The sequence below is a fragment of the Calidris pugnax genome, unplaced genomic scaffold, assembly GCF_001431845.1.
Source record: "Calidris pugnax isolate Ruff unplaced genomic scaffold, ASM143184v1 scaffold12, whole genome shotgun sequence".
Classification (NCBI taxonomy): Eukaryota; Metazoa; Chordata; class Aves; order Charadriiformes; family Scolopacidae; genus Calidris; species Calidris pugnax.
In genome coordinates this window covers 1,108,497-1,121,070 of record NW_015090767.1, presented here as the reverse complement: position 1 = coordinate 1,121,070, position 12,574 = coordinate 1,108,497, and the positions used below count along the sequence as shown (strand labels likewise).

At 38.8% G+C, this 12,574-nt stretch overlaps 1 protein-coding gene across 1 annotated transcript in view; it reads left to right on the top strand.

Moving 5' to 3' along the window:
• The window catches only part of ADGRB3 (adhesion G protein-coupled receptor B3), a 450,308-nt gene that overhangs the window by 100,784 nt on the left and 336,950 nt on the right, over positions 1-12,574 (top strand). The window lies entirely within an intron of this gene.

The following is a 12,574-nucleotide window of genomic DNA, read 5'->3' as shown; positions in this document are numbered from 1 at the left end:
AACGAGATTAAGATAAAAGCTGGGGGTTGTAATTGCTCATTTGAGTCCTTCCTTGGAGTTGCACTTATGAATACCAAAATATTTTATTTTCTTATATATTGTATGCCTTAAGTGCATATGTACAGTGTTTTTCCATGGTGGTAATAGTGATAGTTACATTCATATTAATGTTCCTCCAAAGAGAAAGTTATATAACTGCTGTACTTATGATTTCTGTGTTCTTATATATTTGAACATGCACACACACACTTTTTTTTTATTACAACAGTTAAGGGAATAAGAATGATAAAGGCTTATGATTCTTTCGCGTTTTAGATCAATGGGGTAGGGTTTCAGATCAATGACATCTCTTCTTCCTGAAAAAAATAAAATTTGTGCTTGCTTTGGTGTATGACAGTTCTTCCATGCTTTGTAAATTAGATGAAGGTTTTTATGATTGTATTGGATCATGGATAATACTATTTACAGCCTGTGAAGGAATCTGGCAACTTTCTGTATGATTTGGAATGAAAATTTAAGATGCTGATATTTAAGCATGTTTCACGTCAGTTATTTTTTTTCAGTTTAGAGCTGTGACAAATTCTGTTACTGTTCTGTAGTGAAAGTCCATATGTACATTCACAGAGGGGTTGCTCATTTGCTTTGTCACTCAAACGCAAAATTTTACCTTTTAACTTTGTGGTATGTGTAGGGGATCCCTCACTTCCTCGGGCTTGAAGCCTGAACAGGTTAAGCCAAGCGCACAAAGTGTCGTGACAGATCCCATCAGCCATGGAATTGAACCAGAGTTCTGCACAATTGGTCCTTGTGGGGACCCAAAAATATTTTGTGGCAGAGTTGTTTTTCCACCTAAAACTACTTGTTAGAAAGGTCCTTCGCTATTCTTCTTTCCTTCCATTTTTCTTTTAGCCTTCTATTCATTTTCTTATCCAGTGCTACAGTTTTTGCCCTGTTTTTCATCTGCAGTGTACAGGTTACCCTGCCTACAAACAACAGAATCATAAGGAAAAGCTGTAGAGCCCTAAAAAAAAGCACTGAAAAAAACCTGAGAGTGCACTCTATCCCACTCTCCATGTCTCCAGTATTAAACAATGCTGCTCCTAGTACCAACCCTGAGGAACACCACTCGTCGCTGGCTGCCACTTGGACATTGAGCTGTTGACCACATCCCTTTGAGTGCGGCCATCCAGCCAATTCCTTATCCACTGTGCGGTCTGTCCATCAAATGCATGGCTTTCCAATTTTGAGACCAGGATGTTATGTGGGACAGTGTCAAACACTTTGCATAATTCCAGGTAGATGACGTCTGTTGCTGTGCCTTTGTCTACCAATGTGGTGGCAATATCGTAAAAGGCCACCAATTTTGTCAGGTATGACTTGCCCTCAGAGAAGCCATGTTGGCTGTCACCAATCACCTCCTTAGTTTCTGTGTGCCTTAGGAGAGATTCCAGGATGATCTGCTCCATGATCTTGCCAGGCACAGAGGTGAGACTGAGCGGCCTGTAGTTCCCCAGATCTGGCCTTCCTCAACCAGAACCTCATATCTGTTTTTCAGAGGTACCAGACGGGGCAAGGTGGGCAAGGGTGGCAGTTCTTCTGCTGACCTGACCATGAACCTGCCTCCATTTGATCTTTTCATTTAGGCTTCTGCCTTCAGCCTGACGAGGGCTGGGTACAGGGGTTACTAGACCCTGGCTGCTTTCCTCCCTAATACACCTCAACCTTTCGACACCCTCTGTCAGCTCTCTCAATATCAAGTGATTATTGATGTCTGTTTTATTTGCATACAAGAAGTATGGACCGAGGCCTGTAATGAAACATATAGTAAGAATGTGATAGGTGTCCCTTTGTATTCCAAGCTATGTCTATTGCTTTCCTGGGAAATGCTTTGAAGACTGCTATTTGTCTAGCAGATACTTGGCGCTCTGTCTGTATCTTAACCTTGCGTTGTGTCTTTCTGTGGTACACAGAGCTGATGCAGCACTTGCTAAATTGATCCTGTAGTTGTGGCTTACATGAAGGCTCAGGAACTCCATAATTACTGAATGTATGGGAAGTACTGCTGGGAATCTCAGAGTCTGAACAGAGCTGTGGGATGGTGGTGGCCAGAAGACAGAAAGGCCAAAATAGTCACCTGCTACGCCACAATACATGTTCAGGTGTTGATTCATTTCTCATAATCTTCCTCCCACACTTCAGAGTTCCCCTCAGAATTTTTCCCTTCAGGAAACAAGTGCTGGTGGCCGTGGGTTGCCTGACGTGGCTGTATGTCTCCAGAGAGGGCCATAAGGGCTGGGACAAATCTGCCTGTCAATCACACATCCCAACAGACTCCAGTTACTGGGTCAGTAATCTTTCTGTAGGTAACATCGACCTGCAGTTTATATTTTGCAATGTGTTTGTAAAAGCTGAGATGAAAGTTCATACTATGTTCTGAATTTTGGAAAAAAGGTTGGAATGATTCTATGGGAATAACGTGCACCTGAATTCTTCAGATCGCTTTGAAAAAGGATGTGTGTGAATCCTGTTGAGTCCTTAAAATTTTAAATGTTGAAGCCAGATTCTGCAATGATATTGCTTCAGCAAGCAATCAACTGGTTCTTGCAGGATTGCAGGATCTGGCCTACAGTGATAAAACATCTCTGTTGAGCAATGATACTGTTAACTTAAGAGTTATTAGAAAATATTGCTGAGGATATTAATATCTAATTATACTAAACTGATTTGTAATTAACTCCACAGGAGCACAAGAATAATGCTTGCAGAATTAATTAGGACAGCATTAAATAGAAGGCATTTTTCTTCTCTATTTGTTTGCTTTAAGAAATCAATATAGTTTTTTTGGAGGGTTTCAATGATGAAAATATTAAGCTTCACAAACATGCAGGTTCCTGTGGAAGAATCTATTTCTTTTTTCTTCTTTTAATCTACCCATTTTACTTGTGCTCCAGTTTGGAACCAAACATGTATAAAGACTGCAAGACAGGATTTATTCTTCACCTTAATTAAAGATTCTCCTAGTCCCTCAGTAAATGTCCCTTAATTTGTCCTATGTAAGATAATGGCCATTTAGGACCTTGGCAAATCTAATGGGTTTTTTGAGCTGTTCTTTTGGGCTGCTTAGCTTGATATAAATGCAGTTAGGCATGACCTCATTTACCTCTTGTGGAAATAGATAATAATGGCAAGATGTCAGTCCTTTATTTAGCTGTTTTTATGCCAAGTTTTACTTTTTTTTCCCCCATTCACCACTGACCTTCAGGGTTTGCTGCAAAGCCCTACCTATTTGCCAGGTTTCCATAAGGGTTGAAGAGAGAACGTTTAAGAAAGAAGTGGGAAGGATCTCCATTTCTGCCTATTGAGGAACAGCTTAGCTGTTGTTGTCTCAGGTCCTTAGCTGTAGCTGGAGGGATCACAGCACACAGAAAAGGATACATCGTTAGGAGCTACTTCAGGACACCTCTGTGTTTTTTTAATCCCTTATTAGCTCATGTATTTTTCCTCAGGATTTCAAGGGATGTGCACACAGATGCCTTGATCATATTTCAGGACCACGAATAAATGCCCACTTTAGGGTTGCTTAGTTCCTGCTGCACATAGGAAGTAGCTGTAGAATGTCCCAAGGTTTTTGCCATATGATTAATTTGCATACACTTCATTTTCTAAAATGTGTTTGAACACCTATTCATTAATGTAAGTCATTCCAACACAGTGTTTGCTATAAAAATGATTTATCTGTATTGCTATAGTGCACAGAGGCCTAATCCTTATGGAGCCTCACTGGAATAAGTTGCTCTAAATATACGGAGGTGTAATCATCGTGTGAAAGATTTCCCTCTCGAATAAACAACATTTGTATTTAAATATGAGCAACATTTCTCACATGTAAGCATGAATCCTCTCAATGTTCCTTTGCTATTTGGCAGTGGGATTTGTGTTTCCACTAATGTGCTCGCGAGGTGCACAGATCACATGTTTTCTCAGGCTCTTCTTTGATAGAAAAGAGAGCAGTTGTTTCCAGGCTCCACAGCGCTGCACTGAGATACTCAAATGATGCCTCCAACTAATTTTAGCCTCTTAGAAACACTTGGTCCGTTTTCGTCCGAAAGCCCCTGCGATTTAAAACCTACTATCTCCACAGTCTCAGGCTGTTTGGCTCACTTGTCTAGAAAAGGTAGCCATTAAATCTAGCTTTATTGCAAATTGCTCAGCAAGGAAGGTCAGAAAAGTGGAGTAGACCAGATAAAGTATGATTGTTGTGTCGTGTCTTTTCACGAGCTTTTGAAGGTGTTTCCTGCTTGCTGTCTTCAGCTCTTCTTATGGAGAACTTCATCCATGGTGCTTATGAGTAACTGTTGGTAATGCACAGCCACATTTCGATTCTTCTTCATAGAATCATAGAATCATAGAATTGTCTAGGTTGGAAGACTATAGTGCTGACTACACAAGCTACTACTACAGCTTGAACTGACTAATGCAGTACATTTGTAACGCCTCCAAAATTAAAGTTTTTAGATGCCAGGTACAGCGCTTCAAAAGAATAACTGCTATCCATAATTGGATACTCTTTTATTAATCCATTAGTAGCATTCTTGCTTCTGTGACATTGCATTGGATGTGATATTAATGCGGGAGGAAGTGAGACAGAGATGCATGCACTCATATGAATGCGTGTACATCCATATATATCAAGGTTCTCTAAATGTATGAGGGTAGAAGGTGGGAGTGGAGAGAGAGTAAAAGGTATTCTGAGTGTTTAATATGTACAGAAAAAGCCCTTGTCTTGCCCAAGAAGCCCTCATCTTGCTGCCCATCTGCAGTACCTCACAGCTGCACTGCCTCCAGAGAACACAGTTGTTGTAGATTAGAGATGACCCACCTAGTCCAGTGAGGGGACACAAAGATAATTGAGGGACTGGAGCATCTCTCCTGTGAGGATGCGGCTGAGAGAGCTGGAGCTGTTCAGTCTAGGGAAGAGAAGGCTCAAGGGGCATCTTATCAATTTATATAAATGCCTGAAGAAAGGGTGCAAAGAAGACAGGGCCAGGCTCTATTCAGTGGTGCCCAGTGACAGGACCAGAGGGAACGGTGCAAACTGAAACACAGGAGGTCCTGTCTGAACATCAGGAAACACTTCTTCACTGCGAGAGTGACTGAGCACTGGCACGGGTTGCTCGGGGAGGTTGTGGAGTCTCCCTCATTAGAGATATTCAAAAGCCACCTGGACATGGTCCTGCAGAATTGGCTCTAAGACACCCTGCTTGATTGACCTCCAGGGTCCTTTTCAACATCAACCATTCTATGATGCAGTGATTTCTGTCCACTGGAGTAAAGGTACATTCTAGCAGACTAATTATTAAATGGAAGGCTGATTCTTCAGGTAACATCTTTTTAGTGGAATGCAACCATTCATAAGACGGTAGCTTATGTAGTTTTTAATTTTTATTTTTGTATACGTTTCATTATGTTTTTATATAGTTTATGTGTTACCCCTTGAAGCAAGCAACTCCAGAACTGTTGGTGGTGCCAGCTGCACTGTAGCGATACCTGAGGTAATTTTGACTAGCTCTAGTTCTGGAAGTGGTCTCACTGACCAGAGCACAATAATTCAGGACAGACCCCGTGTTGCTTTGGCTAGACTGCTTTTGATACTAAAATTATCACGTTGAATACTGTTTCACAAATAATGGTATTTTGCACTGCACTTAGTGGTGCTGGTATGGGGTATGCTTGGCCATTAATTATTATTTTTTTCTTGCCGATGTGTACTATGATATCCCCTTTCATTTTTCTGGACTGTGTTCATCTTTTGTCCTTGCCAAGATTTGTTATTTATTTTGCTTACCTTCTCTAGGATGGCTGTTGTGTTCCTTGGAATTATTTTACCCTGCAAATCTAAAAATAGTTTGAAAATGTTTGGAGGAGATTTGAGACCTACAGTGAGTAGCAAATTGCAGGATAGAATCTCTGTGGCCTACTTCTAGTTTAAAATGCTATTGCACGATTTCATAACTGAAGTGGTGAATTCAATTCTCTTGTCCAGTTGTTTCCTCTGAGTCCTATGCTCACATACTTGTACAGGGAAAAAAAAATGCCCTTATTTAGTATCCTAGTAGTTCTCATCTACTGAAAAAAATTGATTACAGTAAGAACTTTGAAATAAAGTTGTAATTAAATTCTAAATATCATTCTTGAGGTGTCAGCCAAAAAATTGTTTAGAAAAATATAGAAACCATTTTATTATTGCAACGGCTGTGGAGTTTGACAATTTATTTTTTTCCTCATCTTTCAGTAGCCGAATTGCAACTTATTGCAACGGCTGTGGAGTTTGACAATTTTTTTTTTTTTCTCATCTTTCAGTAGCCGAATTGCAATGTGTTAGCTGAACTTAAGCAGCTATAAATCATGAAAAGTAGGATCAGATCTGAGTGAAATGTGACCAAAATACCACCATACAGTTAAATGAAACAAAGAAGTGTGGGTGAAATATTTGGAACATGTCTAAGCCACTATTTAAATTAATATAAAAGTTATCTTTGCTGTCTAATAATTACCCCCCTTTGAAATAAACCTTTAAACACTCCCAGAAGTTCTGTGATGTTTTGCTGTCTTTTCCAATCCCTTTATTCCGTATATTTTTTACCACTTTCATATATTATTTGAATTGCTTTTTATTTTCTGTAAGTATTTCCACCCTTTTAGTTAGGTCCTTTGTGGCTATTCTTCCTTTAATCACATTGTCTCTTGCCTTCCACTGTTAATGTTAAAACCTGTGCTATGCAGACAGTAGTCTGTGTTGTTAAGGTTCTCTAATGAAATGATCATTCTGCCAAAATGCCATTTTTTAAACCAAGATGCCAGTCTTACTGGTAAAAGTGAAGTCAAGGGATACTGGGTCAAGAAAAGAGCTAATAGAGTTTTATATTATTTTCTACAGCGTTAAGAGAAGGGTTGATGCTTTAGAGAAGAGTATAAAATTGCAGACTGTTGCTTGTGGCTGCTGGAGATGACAAAGTTAAAACTGAGGTTGACAGGGAAAGGAAAGTATGATGTTACCTGCAGTATATAAGTACATTGGTATTTTTCTTCACAGGAAGTTGGAGACACTCCTCTAAAGGCTTATCTGATAATGGCTACTGTCAGCTACAGACTATCAATTTACAGGGACCTCTTATCTGGTGTAAGGCAATTCTTAACATTCAGGTTTCTGAGCATTTCATTCTCTGTGTTGCAATTTCGTAGGTGCCGAAATATGAATTATCTGATTCTGGAATTTAAAAAGTGATGGTACCAGGGAGGGAGAGAGGAGCAAGGCTGAAAATGGATGCCCATAAATTGTGTATTATATGCTGTAGAACAGGTCAGATTTTTTGTCAGTGCACTCAGCAAAATCAATGAGGAATTCCGAGGAACTTAGGTTAATATGTTTCTAATCTATAAATGCCATTGCTAACCTGTGCTAGAATTCCTGCTCTCCTAGGATGTGAATATTTCTCTCAAACCTCCCATGTATTCTTTATTTGAAATGTTTGGTTCATTAAGTGACTTTCTAAATTTTGAAGCTGATAGGTATTTATCTCATCCTGGACTACCAGAAAACTGTGAATTTCTTCCACTCCCTTAACCTTTCCCTCATGGTCCTCATGGAGCTGACATGATAGCAATATGCTCAGGATTCATTATATACTTACAGCAGTTTACCTCTAAGTTAGGAAAAAGTCTATTTTGGGGGCATTTTGATTGTTTGCTTGATTTCTATCTTAAAATAACAACCATACTTTTGTAGCTGTTAGGTTTTTGTCAGTCATCGAATCAGAGAATGGCCTAGGTTGGAAGGGACCTTTCAGATCATCTGGTCTAACCATCAACCTAACACTGACAAAAACCATCACTAAACCGTATCTCTGTGATTTACTAGACCACATCTCAGTGCTCATAAGCACTGTCTCTACCTGTCTTTTAAATACCTCCAGGGATGGTGCCTCAACCACTTCCCTGGGCAGCCCATTCCAAGGCTTAAAAACCCTTTCAGTGTAAACATTTTTCCTAATATCCAACCTGAACCCCCCCTGGCTCAACCTGAGGCCGTTTCCTCTTGTCCTATTGCCTGTGATCTGGGAGAAGAAATTGCCCCCTGCCTCTCTACCCCCTCCTTTCAGGTAGTTGTAGAGAGTGATAAGGTCTCCCCTCAGCCTCCTTTTCTCCAGACTGAACACCCCCAGTTGGCTCAGCCCCCTCATCATAAGGCTTGTTCTCCAGACCCCTCATCAGTCGTTACAGAACAAAACAAAGCAACTGAAAAATCCCCCATTTTTTGATCCAGCAAGAAATTCCAGCAATTTTCAAGATCTATTTCAAGAAAATAATCAAATATATGATTTAAGTAGACAACAGAAAATATTTTCTCATTAAGTCTTTTGTAATAGTTGCTGAATTTGTTCAGGAAAGTAACCTGTTTAAGAAGAGGTTTTGTTTTTTTCTTAAATTACTTCAGTTTCCCTGGATATTTGTATGCTAGTATATGATGTGGGCAAGGGACCACGCTCTGGCTGACTGGTAAAGCACAGCTCAGATCTGTCCAGTTTATCCTACACCCCCAAAACAGAGAGGTCACACCTAAACTGCGTACTGGAAACGGATCCTGGCCCAAAGTGACTCCAAAGCCTTGCTCTGGATTCTCTGAAAAGTTCTTCTAGTTGACCCAAGCCACATCTGTGCCAGAGAGTGTGCTAGAGATTTAAAAATAGGGGTGGCTATATTGCAGAGCTTGAGCCCTAGCTGAGTTATTGGTGTAGACATTGACTCTATGGTGCATGCAGCTTTCAGCAAGGACAACTGCAAATAGCTATTTCCTTCCTTTTTTTCCAGTACCTTTTATCCTTCCAAACCAGCATGGCAATGATGTGGAAGCTACTCTTTTCAGTATCAGCTGTTTCAGTCCTGTTTCCAAAACACTGTGATTACAAATTAATGGTATGCATGCCATAGGAAGACTTAATCCATTTCATCTTAAAGGCTATCCTAGTTCTTTTTAAAATAAATGTACACTTCATTGGTCTGACAGCACAAAGCAGCATTACAGCCTAATTGATAATTTCTTACAGTACCTTTTTGTGCATGCTTCTCAGGTTCAGATTGCAAATGTAAAAATCAGGGCACTGGTTGTCTGGTTAGTATGCAGTATTGTCATTATCAAAATTACTACTGGGCTACAGAGAAGTACTCATACAGTGATACGCTTATTTTTTTCAATAGGGTGCTTTGCTGAGATAAAAGCAAATTTCTTAGGTTTTTGTCCATGTGCCTGAGGACCAACAACTATACTTAATAGAATTGTTTTTTGAACAGAATGTACAGTCTAGGCAGATGCCAAACTCTTCCTACCTTGCTATTTCTGAACCTTAATACACATTTTAAAAACCATTAGACAGATTGAGAACTCAGGTACGTCTGTGGCCAATTGCTTTAACCCCTGTTTTTCAGAGTGTGTGTTCACCCAGACATCCCAGATCATAAATTCAAGACAAGTGAGAACGAAAAAAAAACCAGTAGCTAACACTCAATGGGAGAATGACTCACTGTGAGAGCTTACTGTGTGTGCAAAGGGTTAGAAGGAACCTCTAGAGGTCATCCAATTCAATCACTATCTCCAAGCAAGGCCAACTTCAAAGCTGTATCAGGTTGTTCAGGGTCTTATCCAGTCAACTTTTAAAATTCTGCAAGAACTGTCATTCCACAGCATTCTGAGACATCTGTTCCCAGGTTTCAGTAGTCTCACTGTACAGGGTTTTCCCTCATGTCCAGTTGGAGCTTCCTTTGCTGCTGGTGGCCATTGCTTCTTGTCCTTTCACCATACATCTCTGAGTTCTGCATCCATCTCTTCTATAAACACCTTTTAAGAAAGAAGAAAGCTATTATAGGTTGTAGTTTACCCCTGCTTTAGGGGTAAGCTGTTAGGTTTCTGTTAGGTTAACAGGAAAACTGCAAGTGGATGGATTTTTATTTTTTTCCAATACATTGTCAAAAAATTAAAATGTCAAAGCAGCCAGCATATTATAGAAAACCCTAGGGTATACCCTACTCAGATATGAAATAATAATAATTATATATGAATATGAATAACAGTCTGGAACAAGAAAAATATTCTAAGAGAAAAATAGGAATGTGGAGAGAATACGAAGCAAGAGATAACCTTGGTCACTGCCATCTGAGGTGGAGAGACTGGATTATTATGGATTGTAACAGAACTAAAATGCAGTCAAGGCTAATTTATAATTTTTATCCAAAGCACGAATATTTGAATAATAGAGAAAAACAATATGCCACTTACGTTTCAGAGTGTTCCTAAATTAAAATTTATTTGAATCTGTAGTCTAGCTGGTTTAGATCAACCAGCAAGTTCTGCATTTTGCATATGTTTGCACTTGAAGAATTTTCTTGCCCTGTCTCTCTGTGGCGGGGCTCAGACACAGACCAATTTGATCGTGCTGAAGCCCCACTTTATTGTTTTAACACACTCTTTTATATCTTTCTTACAAACGTGTGTCCATGTATAATTGGTTCACTTAAAGTCCAACAGTTCATGAGTGGATGACTTCCTCCTTCTTTGTTCTCTGCAGTAACTTCAGTAACTTTCCTCTGCTGGCTTCTGACAGGTCCTTCATCTTATTTACTCCCTTCTTCTCCAGACTCTCAGGCCTCTCCAAGGACACACAGGTGTCTGCACAAGGCCGATGCTGAGGCTCACATTCCCATCCCATGGACGAGCCAAGGTTTCCCACATCTCTCCTTCTTCTTTTGTGGGTGGATTTCTAACATGAGAATCTGGGAGCTGAAGGATTCTTACTATGGCACTAGCACCATTTTCTTCACCTTTCGTTTTACCTAGAAATTTTCATCATTATTTTTTTTTTTTTCTCATCAGTTTCTGGTCTTCCAAGTGATTCTCATTTTGAACTCAGCGCAATTTAGTTTTCCTTTTTTGGGTCAGGCTCTCCAGCTGCTTGTCAGCCCCTGGAATAATTCACAGTTAGACAGCTACTAATTTACAGCATTGTTTGTGCACCAAGGGAGGCAAAGTCTGTCCCAAAAGATCCCTTCATGGATACTGAGATACTCAGGTGTCAAAAAACTTTCAGTTAATGTCAACGCTTTTTTTTTTTTCACTCAAAAATAGGGAAAAGAAATTTTTATTTTAATAAACTTAAGCCATTATATCACACTGATACAGCAATTATAATCATACCTATGAACTAAGATGATATGCTTTATATTTATTTGTATTAAAATTAGGTATAGTGCAGGCAATTAAAAAAGAAGAGCACTTCATTCAAAGAGAATGTACTGTGAAGTTCCTCTCTCTTTTAAGGGTTTTTTAAGAGAAAAAAATTAGAAAAATTAATCTCTTTTCTTTTGTCCTCCTTAATATAGGGTTAATATCATGTGGTGATATTGTAGAAAGAACAGTTATATTTTTAGAAGTCATTCCACACTACCTTCCAGACAAAGGCAGCATGACTCATGGTAGCAATTTCTGTATAAAAAAGCTGAAGAAAAATTTATGAGAAAAGTACTTGCCTATTTTAAAAAAAAAGTTAATTTTGAGATACAGCCAAAATCACATTGTACTGTTGAGCTTTGTAAAAAATTTTTAGTAAAATTGTTTAAGGCATAACATTGTCATTGAATATATCTTTATATCATTTCTTGGTTTACTCTTTATAAATTCTTGCAGGAGGTGCATCATGTTGTTAGCATCTTCTAGTAGTATATTATGTGTTGAATGCATTCTGATACTTGATGTTCCTGTAGAATATTCAATAACTGTTTGGGTTTCTTTATTTCATGTGTCATATATGCACATACACCTGCAATTTATATAATGCATATATTCATGTATATGCGTTAATGTTACAGAGAATAAGTTCAGAAGGTCAAAGGTTTCTTCTGTTTGTTTGGTTGTTTTTTTTTCCTACTTGGAGCAGAAAATGGCAAGTCCCTTTGTGATGCTCTTTGCTTCCTGTGGGAAGTACCACCCACAATTTTAGGCTGGGCCTTCAAAAAGGCTCTGTTGTAGAAGGTTCTGTGCTGTCATCAGTATTTCTTTTGTATGATCAATTTTAACTAGAGGTTGATGAAACAGTATTTTCATTTTTTAAAAAAAACAGAATCTCTGAATGATATTGGTCATAAGTGAAAGCTGAGGCAAAATTTTGTTGGATGTAGTACTGCTTGCTAGACTTTAATACTGGAATACAAAGTTATATTATGCTTTGTCCAAAACATTAAAACACTTGGGAAAAAAAATTACCTTGCTGAAGGTCAAGAAATAAGCAGTACAGTAAGTGCCAAGAAGCACATTGAAGAAATAGATGTGTTTAAAAGCACTTAAATGTTGACCTTCAGAAAGAATAGTGGCAGATGATGCTTTTATTTAAAACAAAAGGTTTAATCCTTTTATGGATCAGATGCATTATCATAATCAGCATCAGTTAGTAGTCTTCCCTGACAAGACTATTTTTGACATTTCCAGACTTAGTCTAGTTTCAGTGCTTAGAGAAAAGACCTTGCCCTT